A 17,436-nucleotide genomic window follows, 5' to 3' on the forward strand; every position below is an offset into this window, starting at 1 on the left:
CTCAGGCTGGGCTTTGAGGCATGGTCAGGTGACTATGTAAGTTTTTTTTTTTTTCTCAAGCAGGATATGTTGAGAAGAAAAGGACACCAAGAATCTTGATGAGACTGCACACGGATCTGTCCTGGAAAGTCAGGCTGAATGACTAATGTGTTTATGCTGGGACATGGACTATTTTCTGTCATTCTGGGGCTGTGTCTCTACCTCTGAAGGACCACTGAAGAGCCAGACTGGCTCCCTACAGTGCCTTGCATTTGTATATCTAATACAATCTGGGTATATCTAATACAACTAACACGAGACCGTCGGTTCAGGTCTGGCCTTGCTGCCCAGCTGTCTCTCAGTGGCCATATCAGACTCCAGCCCACTGTGCAAAGGCTGGGGAAACAGACACAGCAAGCCTAGCTTCCAAGTGAAAAAGAACACAGGCAAAGAAGATCAAGGATGGCTGGAAGGTGACCCTATGATGATGGGAACACAGAAGCAGTGTATATAGGGAGGACACTGACTAGTATTGCTGCTATTGCCTCCAAAATCATAGATCGTTAGCCTAGAAAATGGGGGGCACACCAAAGAGAGGTGATGGGAAAGAGTGAAGTATTTTTCAGGGTGTTCCATAGGGATTCCTTTCATCTCCTTTCTCTCTCCCCTTCTCTCCTGTCTTTTCCCTCTCCCCTTCCTTCCCCCTCTTCCCTCCTCTTTCTCTCTCCCCGTCTCTCCTTCTCTCCTTTTCTTTTCCCCTTCCCTCCTCTATCTCTCTTTCCAATGAATCAGCACATAAATAATACCAGATGAAATACACGAAACAAAGAAAAGCCTCAAATACAGGAATATTTATAATGCTAATTTTCAGAACAGACAGCTAAAAATTTCCTTTTATCTAACAATGGGAGCATTTGGGAGCACTGCTAACAGTTAAAATACCAGGGCATGCTAGCCTTGCTAACAGATATGGAGACTAGAGCAGATGCAGGGGGCCTTGAACTATGAACTAATTCTGAATGGGGGACATTCACAAATATGAGTGAAGTCACAAGAATGCCAGGAACATGCTACTGACAAAGCCAAGTTACAGCTCTGCTTGCTGGTTTCAGGAACTGAAAGGAAGGCTTGAAAAATCAAAATAAAGTGCTTTTTTAAAAATTGGTGCCACTTCCAAGTAACTTACCTGATCCTGGACATTTTAGACAAGCCATGCATGTATTGTAGGAAAAGACAGCCATAGTAAGCCATGATGGTAGAAATATGAAGTGATACATACAGCGGGGATGGGAGACAAGAAATACCAGCATCCTACTGCTAACTGTATCCCTGGGTGGTCCTGCTCTATGTTAATGTCTTTTCATGTTCGTCCACATTTTCTAAGCTCGTCTGTAACATTTAGGAATAACTTCTGTGCTAGGAAAACATTTTAAGTTATTTTTTAAACTGCACACTGGAGTTGCTCATATATATGCAGCATTAAAATGATAATTAATGGTTGTCTTGGAAAGCAAAATGCACAAAGTGTTAAGAGAATGATGAAGGAAATCAACCCAAGGGCAGGTCTGCCAGTGTCCGGTGGTGCAGACCAAGGGCAGGTCTGCCAGTGCCTGGTGGTGCAGACCCAAGGGCAGGTCTGCCAGTGCCCGGTGGTGCAGACCAAGGGCAGGTCTGCCAGTGCCTGGTGGTGCAGACCCAAGGGCAGGTCTGCCAGGGCCCGGTGGTGCAGACCCAAGGGCAGGTCTGCCAGTGCCCGGTGGTGCAGACCCAAGGGCAGGTCTGTCAGTGCCTGGGGGAGCAGACCCAAAGGCAGGTCTGCCAGTGCCCGGTGGTGCAGACCCAAGGGCAGGTCTGCCAGTGCCTGGGGGAGCAAGCAGACCCAAGGGCAGGTCTGCCAGTGCCTGGGGGAGCAAGCAGACCCAAGGGCAGGTCTGCCAGTGCCTGGGGGAGCAAGCAGACCCAAGGGCAGGTCTGCCAGGGCCCGGTGGAGCAAGCAGACCCAAGAGAAGGTCTGCCAGTGCCCAGTGGATATACAAACTGTTGGGTCTTCTCTTTGGCTGGGCCAATGACCTGTCTGCTCTACAGCCCCAAAGTTTAACAGCTCACATGATTGGCAAACACATGGCAGCTTCCATGGAAACTGGTCTCCCTGTTGCTCGTGTTACAAACTTGGGAAACAAAAGTGGCCTTGCCTAAGACTTTCCTCTAAGTGGGGTCTTACATTAACAACCCTTTGAACGAGTGAACATTTAACAAAAGTGGAGGCTTAAAGACATTTCTATTATTTAATAAGCATCTACTTAACTAATGCAATTTTATGCAAATTTTAAATACAATGATAAATAGTGCATACATAATTAATTCTTCTAGAATTTATGAAAAGCAAAAATGCATCTTAATGAGGAGATTAATGCGGAATAAACACGGCACATCAATTTTAGTAATGCATCTTTCATTCAAACATCCCTTCCTCAAAGCTCTTCCTCAAGCTCATGCTTATTCTAGGATTACATCTTGAACACACACTTCCTTTCAGAGGTTTCTGCAGTTCTAAGAACCTAACCCCTGAATGTGTTTTATCTTTTTTTGAATAAGTCTTAGCCACCCATCTGAAAAAAAAAAATCACAACGCCGGGAGGACTTTATGCGGTCACGGGTGCTTTTATGTTATATTCATTTTCATAAAAGATATTACAGAAGGTTGCCCTCCAAACTGGGTACAAAAGCAGCAGTCTAAAGCAAGTAATTACAAGAGTGGTTATCAAGGATCTATGCAATAAAATTGTAATAGGAATTCTAATGAACTTAGCTGTAAGATGATGAAAGAGTGATCCTCTTTGGTATAAACTGACCAGGTCCTACCATCTTATTCACAGACGCTGGCTCATCTGCTACAAGCACCTTCTGTCCTCACTGCCAGTCACGGCTATGTAAAAAGATGTGCAGACAGAAGTTTCTGTCCTGCCCAGTCCCATAGCCGTTCAGTCCCAAAGAAACACACAGAGGCTTATAGTAGTTATAAACTGTTTGACCTATTGTTCAGGCTTATTACTAACTATCTCTTACAACTTAACCCATAATTCTTGTCTATGTTTAGCCATGTGGCTTGGTACCTTTTCTCATCTTGCTTCCTCTGCTTCTGGATGACAACTGCATCTCAGCTTTTCCTCTTCCCCAAATTTTTCTAGTCTGGTTGCCCCGCCTGTACCTCCTGCCTGGCTACTGGTCAATCAGCATTTTATTAAACCAATACGAGTGACAAATCTTTACAGCATACAAGAGCACTATCCCACAGCACAGATGTAAATAGTCACCATGAGCCCAAAATAGTGTGGATCTAGAATGTTGTCTTCCAAGGCCCAAGAATTGTAGGCTTGGTCCCCAACTCATTGATACTGGGGGATGGTGAGACCTAGAAGGCACATGACCTAGTGGAAGATCTTAGGCCTGGTGGTTGTGCCCTTAAAAGAGAATTACCTCTTGTTCCAGGGTACGGGGTGGGTAGACTCCCACTATAATGCATTGTTCCCCACATGCTGTGCACAATGGGCCCCACTGTTTACAAGCTGATCCCCCATATCTGCGGCCATTATGCACTGGTTCCCCTTCCTGTCATTGGGACTAAATGTCTGACAGGCATCATTTACAGAGGAAAGATTATTTTGGCTCAGGGTATCGGAGGCTTCATTTCTCAAGACAGGAAAAGTAGAGGGGAACATGGTGTCTCATCTCGTGACCAGGGAACAGAAGTGTAATATGAAGGGGCCATGGTAGGGATAGCCCCTAAGGACATGGCCTTCTGCATCCCTTCCTCCATCTAGGCCTTACCTTCCATCATTCTGCCACCTTCCCCAAGCTGGTTCAACTTCAGAATCCATTAATAGGTTGAACCATTGATAAGGTCAGAGCCTCATGAGGTGACAGCATCACAGACAGACCCAGAAGAGAACTTTACTAATCTAGAAGTTTCCTGATCCAATCCCATGGACCACCAGGATTAACTTACATAAAACTATTTCCTCTTTGTACATGTCTGTTTCATTTCCCCTCAGCTCACAGTTCAGGTGAAGTGCAGGCGCAGGAAGTTGAGGCACTTGAGGAGATGCACGACCAGAGAACGGCAACTTAATGTGTGCTTTCTCTTGCTCAGGTCATGTTCTCCTTCATGTTCAGTCCGGGCCTCAGCCAATAAAACAGTGCTGGCTACATTCAGGCAGCGGTCTCGCACCCCAATTAAACCAATTAAGAAAAAAACAGACATGCCCACAGGCAAATCTAATCTAGACAATTATTCATTCTCACTCCCAAATGATTCTAGAGTCTGTCCAATTGACAGCGAGAACACACATCACCACAGCAGCCGTTCTGACAGATGTCTGCTGCAGTGAGAGAAGCTGAGGCACACACAGCTGTTGCCACGAGCCTGCTGGCCACATGGAACAACACAGACAGTGGCCCATTCTGGTCACTCCCCACTGTGCTTTCCTCCAGGAGGCCCACAGTCCTGAGGTGGAACAGAAAGGGAGGTGAATCAGCACGGTGACATCACAACTACATGGCTTTGAGAGCATGACTAACGTGACAGTTGACAGTCAGCTCAGGTGACGAGGTAGGGGGAGACCGGAGGGCACCGGTAGTGCTGCCACAGGCACAGAGGCAGGTCTCAGGAAGGGGAAACCAACTCACTCAGTTCAGCTGGGCAAGCCTCTCAGCTTCCCCTCCTGAATCTCTGCCACATGTCTGACCCCTTCATCAACGTACACAGGCAGCCACGCACTGCCTCCTATGGAGAGGTTGGGGCCCAACCCCCTCCACACCCCCTGACCCCCAGACTGTGTGGATTTCACTTTTTCATCTGTTTATTTAATTTTCCAATAGCTGAAAATGCCCCGCTGAGCTTCCGCAAATCAGTACAGAAGATGGAGTCACTACTGTTTAAGACGAGCGTGGCCTGTAATTTCCAATTTTTCCCTTTTGTACTTATTAAGTCTAAACCAAAGAGGCTATTTCTTTATGACCGAAAGCTATTTTTAAGTGGACAGCCATATTTTAACAGAATGTTCCTATTTTCATGTTGACTCTTCACAATTGTGGAAATGATGTTATTTCTAACAAAAAGTACCATGGAGGTTATTAATATCAGGATATTGGTATTAGATACCATTCAAATTTGACTAGAGTTTGCCTGCGAACGTGGTTCCCATGGCAACCAGCACTGTATCTTACAGAAGGCTGTGGTCCCCATTCTAAGAATTCTATCGTCATCACAGGAGCAATTTTCTGAAGACGCTCCTATTGTGAGGGTTCAAATACCACCCTGGAAAAAAAAATACTTGTCATTTCCTTCTTCATTGTTAGTGTCCCAAAAATATTTTAGACACAATTGATTATTTTTTTAAAAAGGAAACTTTCCCCAGTCAAAACCTGCATGAGTCACCACATGCATATGGACCGGGGTTCTCTTAATAAGTCATGGCTTTATGTGTCTTGCTATCATTAAGTAAGATGAATAATCTTTCTCTTTGGAAAACTCCTCAGCCACCCCTTCAGTGCCCCCTAATCTGGACAAAGGGTTTAGTGAAAGGAGACAGATAGCAGGATGCAGACGTTTGTGTCTGGGAAAGGGGAGGGACCACACAGGGTATGAAAAAGAAGGAGGGACCATGTTAATCTGTGTTGCTGAACATATGTGCCTCAAGACACAGGAATCATCACTCCTGCACCTTTGGAACCCTTCCTCCTCACCTGGAGGGAACCCCAACACCCTGCCCTGCATGGGCACAGGATGGGAAAAGTCTTAACGGAGGGACTCAGAGGGCTAACGCTGAAACAGCCCAGGATTTAACAAATCCTCTAAACCAACTGTTTATTTTAGGTCTCTTTCCCTAATTTTGGCAACAATCCTCACTTTTGGTGCACAAATTAGGTCCTAATTGGCAGGATGAAGTGGACGGTTGACATAATATTTCCTGATACTGTCAGGAGTTGTAATGAGAGGTGAGTACCCCGACGGGGTGCCCCCATGCTCTGCTCTGTCAGGTCTCGAGACCAGAGAAGTTGTGCTCCCAAAAATCTATGTCATCTGAACTTTAGAAACACGGGTTCATGTAGAGTCAAATGCTCTGGGGCAGTGTGGATCCTACTTAGCATGACTAGACATGATCAGTGTTCACGATGATGGTTTCAGAGGTTATCAAGGACTTGGCTCCTGGTTGCTTGGCGTAAGTCACATGTGTCACAGGGAAAAAGCCAGTCCTGTTTCATCACAGTGCTCAGAACTTGCCTAAGCCACAAAAGTTACTATGGAAAACCTGGGATTTAAACCTAAATACCCCAGCACAGCAGTGCTTCTGTGAGAAAAAAAAGCCCAGCACAGGGTTACAGGGCACAGGGCTCTATACACAACATACCCAAACATCCCACAGTGGTCACAGATTAGGGGGCGGGGCCTGCTCTGACGTTGACAAAGCTGCATGCTTAGGGAATGAGGGTATTTTGTTACGCAAATGAAGATGACAAGTGCAGGGAGTCAATATCCCTGGGGTGTGAATATATGGTATCAGGATCTACCTGCTCAGGTTGATGGGGCAGAGGGAGGAGGAGAAGGAAGAAGACACGGGGAAAGGGAAGAACAGGGGAAGAGCACAGAGCACATGCCATGTTTGCGAATGTCTCTCTATCCAGATGCTTCACACTCATGGGTAGCTTTTCGAGACCCTGTGGAGGGTTAAGAGCCCCAGCCAGAGAAGAGAGCTAGCTCAGCAGGTGGAGAGCTAGCTCACAGTCTGACTATGTGTGTGTTTTCCCCCAGATTCTAACTCAGGTGTCTCTCTCATTACTCGGCTACCCAGCCCCAAATCGAGGATGCTCTCCATGGACTATGTCTGCTAGAGGAAGAACAGATTTTCTTGGAGCCAGTCCACCCGCTCCATGCTTAGCACGAGTCAGCCTGGGGAAGACTAAGACACAGCTGAGCTGTGCACAGTTTCTTCCAAGCAAACTGTATCTATTTCTCCCAAGTTCGTTCCCATGCCTTGAGCACAGACCCAGCTGGGCACTGTTTCTTTAATTACCTGCTGCAAGAAATGCTTTGGAAAAACCAGAGGGGCTTGGTGAGGTTCCCACTTCTTTTCTTCTCTCTGGTAATATTTGCATACTGATTCTGAGCTTGTTTACCGAGAGGTATCATTCCCTCTGTTTCTGCTAGCACTAAGGTTCCTGGAGGCCTGGAGGCAGTCCTAGCTATCAGCACTCTCCCAGTGAGAAACAACAGACAAGATTGCTCTACCCACTGCAGAAGTGACTTCATCTCCCAGCACAAGAATCCAGTGTTGGCTCTCCTTCATTTCAGTATCTAATACAATCCTAGGCATCTTGCCATGCTTGGGGGTTTGCTGGATCTGTGTTTGAAGACATAGAGGAACTCCAAATTACCCACGCTGCTGCTTGCATTGACCAGAGGTCAGGAGCTCTGCCCTGTTGATTATGACTCTGCTGTAAAGTGTGTGGCTACCAGGGCAGGCTCACAGGTCATCAGGTGGGACCAGCTGACAGCGTCAACCATTTCTTCCTAAGGCAGACTTATGGGTTGCGTATGGAATCCTTCTGCAAAATATCCCCTGAAAAATGCCGCGGGAGTACCAGGCCCTGGCCAGCTGTCTGTGCCATGAGACCCCAGGGAGCCAGCACACGACTGATTGTTTACTCTCCACCAGAGTCATGTGCAGCCTGGGGCTGACCATGCATCCCAGTCGAAACTGCACAAGAAGCCTCTCAAGAGATTTAAACACAGGCAGTGTGGCTGGGGGTTTATTTTCAAGACAAGCCTCTTTGAGAGCTTAGAACCCGAGCCCAGCAGATCCCATGGAATGAAAGAGCAGGGAATTGGAACTCTGTGAACAGTCCCCCCACCCTGCCTGCTCTGACAGTCCCAACGATTGCCGTTGGAAGTCCACGGAGTGAAACTTGACAGGATCACAGGGTGCTGTCTATACAGAAGGACAAACATCCCTTGATGTAGGGATCTGGGTATCCTTATACCCACGTACTTGATGCTTCATGACCTGGGCCCATTCAATTCACATTTCAAGATCCAGATACCCAGGTCCCGGCACGGGTTAGGCTAGCCCACTTCCTCTGAACCAGATCTCAGCTCACAGAGGGAATTCCAAATATCTGCAGGCAACAGGCAGTGGGTGGACCACGGCTGCCCCATTCTTTGGTTCCCCTAAATCGTAACACTGCCGGCATGGCACATCTAGAATGGGGCAGCAGGGTGCAAGAGCTTTCAGTATGATGCTCCCAACGTGTTCTTTTCCCTTGTTATCATTAATAAATAGCCCTGAATTTAGAAATGTAAAAAGAAGATATGGTTTAATAACCTCACCATCTTTCACTCCCCTCCCATCTCTTTTGTCCCTCCGACAGCAGTTTTAAAAGAATATGCCCCACAGATATTTCTGGGGCAATTAAAAGCAAATGTTTAGACAAGACCTATCTCCTCAATGGGGCTAATCCGTGGACTCCAACCCCTTGAATTCAGAGCGTGCAGCCTGCCTGCCTGTTTATCTGAAGCTTGGAGCAGCTCTTGAATGCAGAGGCCATTTCTCAGACTAAATTTGGCAGCCGCTTTTGTGGAGAAAGCAAAACAAATCCGTGAAGAATGTGGAGTGCTACAGTCTTCATTTCACAGCTGGTCTTTACAAATGTCTGCGCCGAGGGGAAGCGGGCGGCGGACAGACATCTGTGCTTGTAATGAGGATGTAACTGTACTGTGTGTTCAGAGCGCCAGACTCAAGTCCTAACCTCTGTGCAGTGGCCAGCCTGTCTGAAGTCTGTGGGATCAGGGTTGCTGGAAAATATCAAAGAGCCCGTGGGATGGACATAGCGGGAGCCATAGTTTGTAGATGGAGACACCACATGCATAAGACATCACACTAGGAAAGTGACCAACATTATATAGAGTGGACTACAGAGGAAAGCAGATGCTCGCCTGGCCTTGTGAATTGTATGTATCTCATACACAGAGATACCAAGACCTCATCTCAAACATGCTGGTGAGTTGGGTGTCCACAAATAGACATTAGGTCACCAACAACTAAAGATGAAGGTTGCCCACCTCTGTCCATGGAGACAGCTTGCATGGAGAAGGCTTGAGGCTCATTGGCAGAAACACCACCTATACCTCTTGTTTCTTTTCTTGGTGCCTCACTATTGGGGGAGTTGTTGATCCATGGTATGGTAGTTTGAATATAACTGACCCCCACAAGCTCATAAGGAGTGGCACTATTGGGAGGTGTGGCCTTGCTGAAGGAAGTGTGTCACTGTGAGGCAGACTTCAAGGTCTCTTTTGCTTAAGCTCTGCTCAATGTCACAGTCTTCTGATCAAGATGCAGTCAGCACCATGTCTGCCTGCATGCCGTTATGCTCCCCACCATGATGATCATGGATGGAACCTCTAAACTGTAACCTGCCACCTCAGTTAAATGTTTTCCTTTCTAAGAGCTGCTCTGGTCATGGTGTCTCTTCACAGCAAGAGAAACCCTAACTAAGACACATGGGGAGAAGCTACTGATGGAGGAAGGTCATTGGCTAATAAAGGCACTGCCCTGGCCCATTTTATTGGTTAGAGGATAGGTGGGAGGAGTAAACAGAACAAAATGCTGGGAGGAAGAGGAAGTGAGCTCAGAGACTCCACAGCTCTGCTCTCCGGAGCAGACGCCTCAGCAGAGATGTCATGCCCCGCTCCCAGCATGAAGCTCCGACCCAGGATGGACATAGGCTTGACTCTCCCCGGTAAGCGCACCTTGGGGTGCTACACACAGATGATTAGAAATGAGCTAAATTAATATGTGAGAATTAGCCTAGAAGAGAATGGGCCAAGCAGTGTTTAAATGAATACAGTTTGTGTGTAATTATTTTGGGGCATAAGCTAGCTGGGCAGGCGGCTGGGGTGTTGGGGACGCAGCCCCGCCGCTCTTATTACTTCATATAGCTACTGTCCAGCAAGGGGACTGAACCCATACAGCTGGATACAGAGAGCTGTTTCTGTCAGCCATACCATCAATGATCCTGGGGGATCAAGAGAAATATGTAACAGGAGGAGCAGGCTTGCTTGTCTCCCTGGCCACCCAGCTAGCTTAGCCCTGAAATATTCACACAGAAACTGTATTCATTAAAACACTGCTTGGCCCCTTAGCTCAGGCTTCTTATTGACTAACTCTTATAACTTATATAGCCCATTATTAGCCCATTATTATTATCTGTGTTAGCTCAGTACCTTATTCAGCATGGCAGGTCACATCCTGCTTCTTCTGTGTGTGGGCTGCTGAGGGAACTTCCTGCTTCCCAGAATTCTCTTATTCTCCTTGCCCCGCCTATACTTCCTGTCTGGTTGTCTCGCCTATACATCCTGCCTGGCTAATGGCCAATCAGCGTTTATTTAAAACATAACTGACAGAATATAGACTTGTCCTACAGAAATAAACCCATATTCTATTACTAAGCAATTACATTTAGTGAGTTTAAGTCTCTAAAAAGTTTTTAAAAATGAATCAATGCTCAAACACAATAATTCTAGTGATATTTCAGGCATGAGATCTAACTCTTACAAAAGGCTGATAGCATGTACCAATGACATTCCAGTTTAGTGATTTACACTGGGAAACCTGGTATTCTCCTTCCCAAGAACTGGAAAGTGTAACAAGGTAACAACAGTGGCTACTTTGGCTCAACACCTTACAGCTCCAGTTATACCTAAGTCAACACAACTTCCTTTGTCTTCTTTACTCTAAGTGAGGAGTGCTGGCCTCTTTCCAAATGAATATCCCTGGGCAGCAGAAACAATGATGCCTTGATGAAGTCCCAAAGATCAGAAACAGTGGGGTGAGGATTGGAATGCTGGCCTTTGACTGTTCACTTCTTATGTCTCTGCTCTTCTAGGCTGGGATGAAGGTATCCACGGGGTCTTTCATTTCAATCACCCACAAAAAGCCTATTAGTAACCATTATTATTATCATTATTTTTTTTTATTGTTTGTTGATCCTCTAGTATATATGTCCAGAGGAAATGGGTTTGCTATAGGTGTTGTTGCCAGGGGTATGTAGATCCAGGTTTTCTGAACACCTAAATCTAGGCTCCACCCATCAAAATCCAGTCCACCACCTACAGTCCTCAGTCTTAGTTAGTTGTCTAAGTGGCCTTGGCGGGGCGGGGGGGGGGGGGATGATGCTCTCTTTGCATGTGAGGAAGCACACGACATTAACATGTATAGGGGGTTCCTCCACTGCAAGTAATGAGCCTCTTAACATTTAGTCAGCATTATTATTTCCTTCTTATTTTCAGCAAGGATGATTTCAAAAGCTTATTTAGAATCTAAATTAAAATCCAACCAAAGGAACCACAGATCACCGATAACATATAGGGATTAAAATCTTTTTGCCAAGAATGTCATTTTTAAAGTGAACACTGAAGCCCATTAATGAGCTGTAACATTACCCAAAGGGCGAAATTCCACTTCGTGGTTTATTTTACCTACCGTAACATAACTGTTCTCATTAAAAATGAATTACACTTTTGTGTATCCACTGAATCTCTCTCGTCTACTTTCACTCTGTGGTACAAGGGTTTCTGCTGAACATCTCCAAATTAAGATGAATGCCAAGTACCATCATTCCAAAACATCCCTTCCCATTGTGCCCCTCACCCCACAGTCAGAGACCACAGTGCTCCAGGCAGATCAGACAGACAAAGCCAGAATCGTTTCTCAATGGACACGAAGGGCTCCTTTGCCTTGCTGGGAGGGTGTGGGAGAGCAACCACTGAACAGGACCCAGTGTAGAAAGAGGCACCGTGACCTGCATCCTGGAGGAGGAGCCTAGGAGAGGAGAGGTGACGGGACACCTACCACCTCCCCTCTTACTACAGCGCAGGTGTATCTGTGCATGCATTTGGCTCCCTGTTGCGCTAAGAAGCCATGATTTCTATCTTCATCTTGGTGGCTGCAGAAGCTCATCCTTAGAAAAGAGTCTTCAGTAAGCTTTATGCCTTTCAAAGACCAGCATTCCACCTCAGGGTAGAACTTCAGTTCAAATATCAAGAAATTAATCTGGAATATCTTCCTGGGATCTTCATCTCTTACCTCCTGGCTCTCCAGGACTGGGTCTAGCCCTGAACCACAATAATGAGTAAGAGAGCATTGAGATCATGGGTTCCCAGCAAACGAAAAAGATCACTGTCTTATAGAAAATGTAACTGGAGGCCGATTAGTGGGATGACTCCAACACCTGAAGCTTCTAGTATGCAAAGAAACTCAGTGGAGATAGAAAATGGAAACTGGAGGCTTCAGCATTACAAACTGTCAGCTGGCTCCTGACCAGAGCTGTACGAGTTAGAACCCAACCAATGACTATAGCTCTACCAGCTAGAACCCTAACCAATGACTGAATCTCTACCAACCAGAACCCTAATCAACAATTATGCCTCGACAAATCAGAACCCTAACCAATGAATGGATCTCTACCAACCAGAACCCTAACCAATGACAGGCACTCTACAAACCAGAACCCTAATCAACGATTATGACTCTACCAATCAGATCCCTAACCAATGACTGGATCTCTACCAACCAGAACCCAAGCCAATGATTGGAGCTCTATCAGTCAAAACATAATGATTGAAGATCTCCCAATCAGCAACCCCCAAGTAACAAATAACCAGGGATATACCAGACAGAAACCTCCAAGTAACCAATGACTGTGGCTCTACCAATCAGAAACCTCCATCTAATCAATGATCAAGGTTCTGCCAACCTGAAATGCCCATGTAACTAACCCTCAGGGCTCTACAAACCAGAAACTTGCAGCTAATTTCTTAAGAAAGGCTTTCTCGAACAGGAACAACCAACTGCCATATAAGCTTACTGTAGCCATATCAAAGAGAAATCATAAACACACCCCAGACAAGGCACTTCTCACTTCTGTAAACACATTTTTGGGTGACTCCTGTAAGGAACGTTTGCTCTCTCTATTTGACAGTGCACACTTATCTTATTACATCTGTCAGTGTTGTACAAATCTTCTCTCCAACTGGCCTCTTGGGAAGAGTTTTGGATCACTCAGCTGCTACTTCTGCTAAACTCATTCAAGCTGTGTAAGTGAGCTGATCAGGGAAATGCTTTCTGTGCTGCTTGGCCTAAGTTCTTTCTGATCCACTGTGTTTGTGCTTTGCTAACATCCCTCCTTTGAGGACAGACATGGACAGAGCACAGGGACACGGGAAGCACGAGACAGATTAGTCTTCATGCTTTCTTCAGTCACGTGGGCTAACTGCTCCTGCTTCCTACTTACTTGTCTCCCTCTAAACATTCCCTAAGTGCTTGTTGGCAGCATTCAGAGCCACTGTGAACTTCGTTGCTCTGCACATTCAATGGGGGGAGAGCAGGATTGCTAATCTCAGCTACCCAGAACCATGAGCAGGCTATATTAGGGCTGAGCTTTCTGAACAGATCAGGGTCAGCACTTCCAGAATATACTATGTCAGATCCAGCCTTGAAAGCACTGGACCTTACCTAGCTGGGGCTGAATTAAGATAGCGGGGCCAACTCAGGCCAGACATCAGCAAGCCAAAAATGGTGGAAGACAGAGATTCCTCAGCGCATCCTGGGTCAGAAATGGGGTAGGGCTTGGGGAGAGGGGCCTGATCAATGTGTGAGTTCCTAGGCCTCCTTATTCAGACAAATTGTCTCCAGGAACTGAGGAAGATTGGCAGCATAGAATGGTAAGGGCGGAGGCTAACCTGCGCTTACAAGCCCTGCCCACTTCCATTTATGATAAATACATAAACTTCTTCCAGCCAAACTCCAGCATGTAGATAAAATCACCACCGAGGTTCAGTTATTCACTCATTATTTTAAAATAGATTCCTTTTAAGACTGTTCCTTGTCTGCATTGTGGGGGTCACCCAAACATCTTTACTTGGATGATTAAAAATACTCGTATTGCCATATTATAAATGTATATGCCTTCAGGAACCCCCTCACTAATCGGGATGTGGCATGTTGGATGGTGGGGGGAGCAGGTGAGAGATGGGAGTGGGTCAAAGGCTTCTGTCCTGTTCTGGGTACTTATGGGGCCCCCTTGTGCCCAGGAACTCTCCCCACTTTTGCATCTACTTTCCCAGCAGTGCTCTCATCTGTAGCCTCCAGGGAGAGCCCTTATCTTCAGGAAGCTGATATTCTGTGCAGCCTTAAAATGCTCTTCCAACATCCTAATGAGAGATAGGAAAGACCCATGCCAAACCATGGAAGCACGGAAAACAGAAAGACCACCGAGCATGCTGGCAATGCTACGTGCCAACAGGTCTGTACATAGCCGATGGCGGACTTTAGTCAAAGTGGAATCAGGCAGGAAAGTTAGAGAGAAGACAAGGAGGCGAAACAGCTGCGGCCATGCTGCATTTGGGAAAGAGCAGGTGAGTTTTGCTTGAGTAAAGTGTGGTTTGGTAGAGAAAACATCACAGTAAAGACGAGGGGCAATGAGGTTTTTGACTCTCCCCCAGGCTAAGGTATCAGTGCTAAAGAAGGCTTCATTTAGCATATGTTTTTTTTTTTTAAAGAAAATTTAAAGAAATTTCTGAATAATGACAGGGATGCTTTAAGACAAAGTAGACAGTGACACCTGTGTAACTGGAAAGGGGTGACAAGAAAGATGTTTTGTTCACACGCATTTAATGAATGCACCTGTGACCCCATTGAATCACAGTAAATATGTCAGGTCCTCATCTCTGCTTCTGGCCAGGCCTCCTGATGCCCTGTGACTTCTTAAGTGGAAACAGTTAGGGGAAGCGATAGGAATGCCGTGTGCTCTCCTAATAGCCCATTCAGCTGCATGTGGTAGGCAGATCCTGTTATCATCATTATTGATGAGTAAACCAGGAACGGAGGATGTGGGCTCCAGGAAAACAGCCAGGCTACCGACTGCCCACCTGCAGAAAAGACAAAGGCTTGTTGGTTCCACTGACTCTCAGGAGTCAGTCAACCATGCTTCGGAAGTCTCCATGAAAACCTGAACAATGGGACTGGAAAGTTTCTCAATTGCTGGGCGTACAGAAGAAGGTAGGGCTGGGAGATACATGGTTACACCATCTGCCCTCCTCACTCCCAAAACAACCACCCAAATACTCACAAGTGCACACCCATTCACCCTGAAGACAACAATGGACTACAGTGATCATGACACTTGGACCTCATTGAATAGTTACAGGACACTTTAAGTCAAGACCTGCCGAGGACACTGGAAGTCCTGAGACTATAGCGCCCGGGGCGTAGGTGAACAGTCTCCCTTCTCGCTTGCGTGCTGACACCAGTCTGACCTGCATCAAGTGTCCCACAGACTTTCTGTCACCAACTTTGGCAAACACCGCTGCGCTTGAGTGACCCCGACCTTAAAGTCTAAGTTACAGGCTCGCCCCGCAGTGTGTTCCTCTACGGAGCTAAAGCTTCTGGCTTTGGCGTCCCATTGCCCATTACTGGACTGATCGCTGCAGAAATTCCAGCCTTTTCTCACAGGCTCAGGAGAAGTGACTTTTCAATTCTTGACAAGAGCCACGCTCCACCATGTCCTTCACTGGACATTTTACTCTGTCTCTGACTATTCCACATCTGCTTCACTACCCGCCCCTGACTCTAGAAGCCCAAATGAACATCTCCCCACATGGAAGCATAAGACTGTAGCTGTTTGAAGTCTGCCTGTCTGAAATAGTGGCATCCTTCTGATGACATGTCTTTAGGGAATGGGTTGTAATGACTTCAAGGTTCGTTTCTGTGGAAAACAGGGTACATACAGGCCCATCATTTAGTGAGCACACAGCTGATACTACCTGTCTGTCTGTCCGCAAGGGCCCATTGTTCAGTAAGCACACAGTTGATACTGTCTGTCTGCAAGTGTTTCTCACACTGTGTCCCTTCCAAGGACCGCCACACATCTGCCCACTTCCTGTAGCTTTCCCACTCCCTCCACATCATCCAGTTACTGAGTTCAGGGGAACCCCAGATCTGGGACTCTATGGTACCCTTCTGACTCAATGGCACTTCTCACCCTGGTGATGAATCGCCAGGTGTTTGGCTCCCTTCTGGCCCTCTTAGTCACAAGAAATGACTCCAACTACTTTGTCTTTCCCTGGTCTGAAGGCAATGTTTTTTTGTGTGTGTGGCAAAGTATTTTCAAGGTCTCCAGAACAACTTGTCTGACTTAAAGTAAAATAGTCAATAGCTTTTTGAGACCTGGAATAAAATGTTTGTCCTATATTTGAGTCATCTGGAAAAATCTTTTTTTTTTAAAAAAAAAAAAAAAAGCCTTTTCAGCATCTCAAGCATACTTTCCTTTCCGAGGTAAGATTCATTTATCCCAGCAGTCCTTCATTTCTTCATCTGTTCTTATGCATATCCATCCATTTCTCTATTCTTCTATCCATCTGCTTTGTCTGTTGTTTACTTTAGCCATTAAAAGTAGACCAAGAAAGAGCAGATAGTGAAGGAACTGAACTAGGCTAAGGGGTTGGAGTGGTGAGGAAGACCCCACAAGGACCTGAAGAAAGCAGATAGGAAATGGGGTGTCCTGCTGTGAGTCTTAGAACAGTGCCCCCTGCAGGGAGAAGTTGGGAGCTCAAAGATGTTGAGTCTCCATCTCCTGAAGGACAGGAACCTTCCAGAGAGAAGGAACACTGTGGCTGGGATGGAAGAAGAGTTTCTCCATCCTTGTTTGGAGAAGAGTCCAGACAAAGGAACAGCAGATGACAGAGTACTGCAGATCAGGAGACACTCAGTCCTGGGCATGCCAAATCTCGGGGTGGCTGGGCCGTGATGACACACACCTTTAATCCCAACACTCGGGAGGCAGGACAGGAGCTCTCTGTGTTCTAGGCCAGTCTTGTCTAGAGTAAGCACCAAGATAGCCAGGACTACATAGAGAAACTCTGTCTTGAATTTAAAAATGGGGGAATGTCAGGGTGTAGACAGGATACTCCAAGTTGGGAAACAAATACTAGGGCAGAAAGGAAGTGCTTGCCAGGGACCTCTTGGTACTTAGTAGCTTCTGTCTGTGTGCCCAAGGACAGACCTGAGACCGGTTCACTACCTGTGTCTCCTCCCTCTGTCTTCACACAGAGCCCTAGGGGACAGATCAGGACATGAAGCCAGAGAGGATGAGGAAGACACAGCCATTAGGGTCAAGGTTATAAAGGGTTTGTATGTCTATCTAAGGGATTTCTCCCTCTTTTCTGTGGGCCAAAGAAATCTATGTGACCAAATAAAAGCATACAGCATTTTGAAAAATAACTGAGTGGAAGGCAGGTGTAGAACCACAATAGCAGGAAAGATTTCCAGAACCTTGAAGAACCTCTGCCTCTATAAAGAAGAAATAGTAAGGACCAACAGGAGATGAAAAGAGTAATAGGGAGAA

General features: G+C 46.3%; 1 protein-coding gene across 2 annotated transcripts in view; it reads right to left on the minus strand.

Moving 5' to 3' along the window:
* Dlgap2 (DLG associated protein 2) overlaps positions 1-17,436 on the minus strand; it is a 691,629-nt gene that overhangs the window by 182,075 nt on the left and 492,118 nt on the right. The window lies entirely within an intron of this gene.

This window comes from Microtus oregoni, unplaced genomic scaffold (assembly GCF_018167655.1).
Source record: "Microtus oregoni isolate MIOR12 unplaced genomic scaffold, Mior012 000024F_ref0000369, whole genome shotgun sequence".
In the NCBI taxonomy this organism is placed as follows: Eukaryota; Metazoa; Chordata; class Mammalia; order Rodentia; family Cricetidae; genus Microtus; species Microtus oregoni.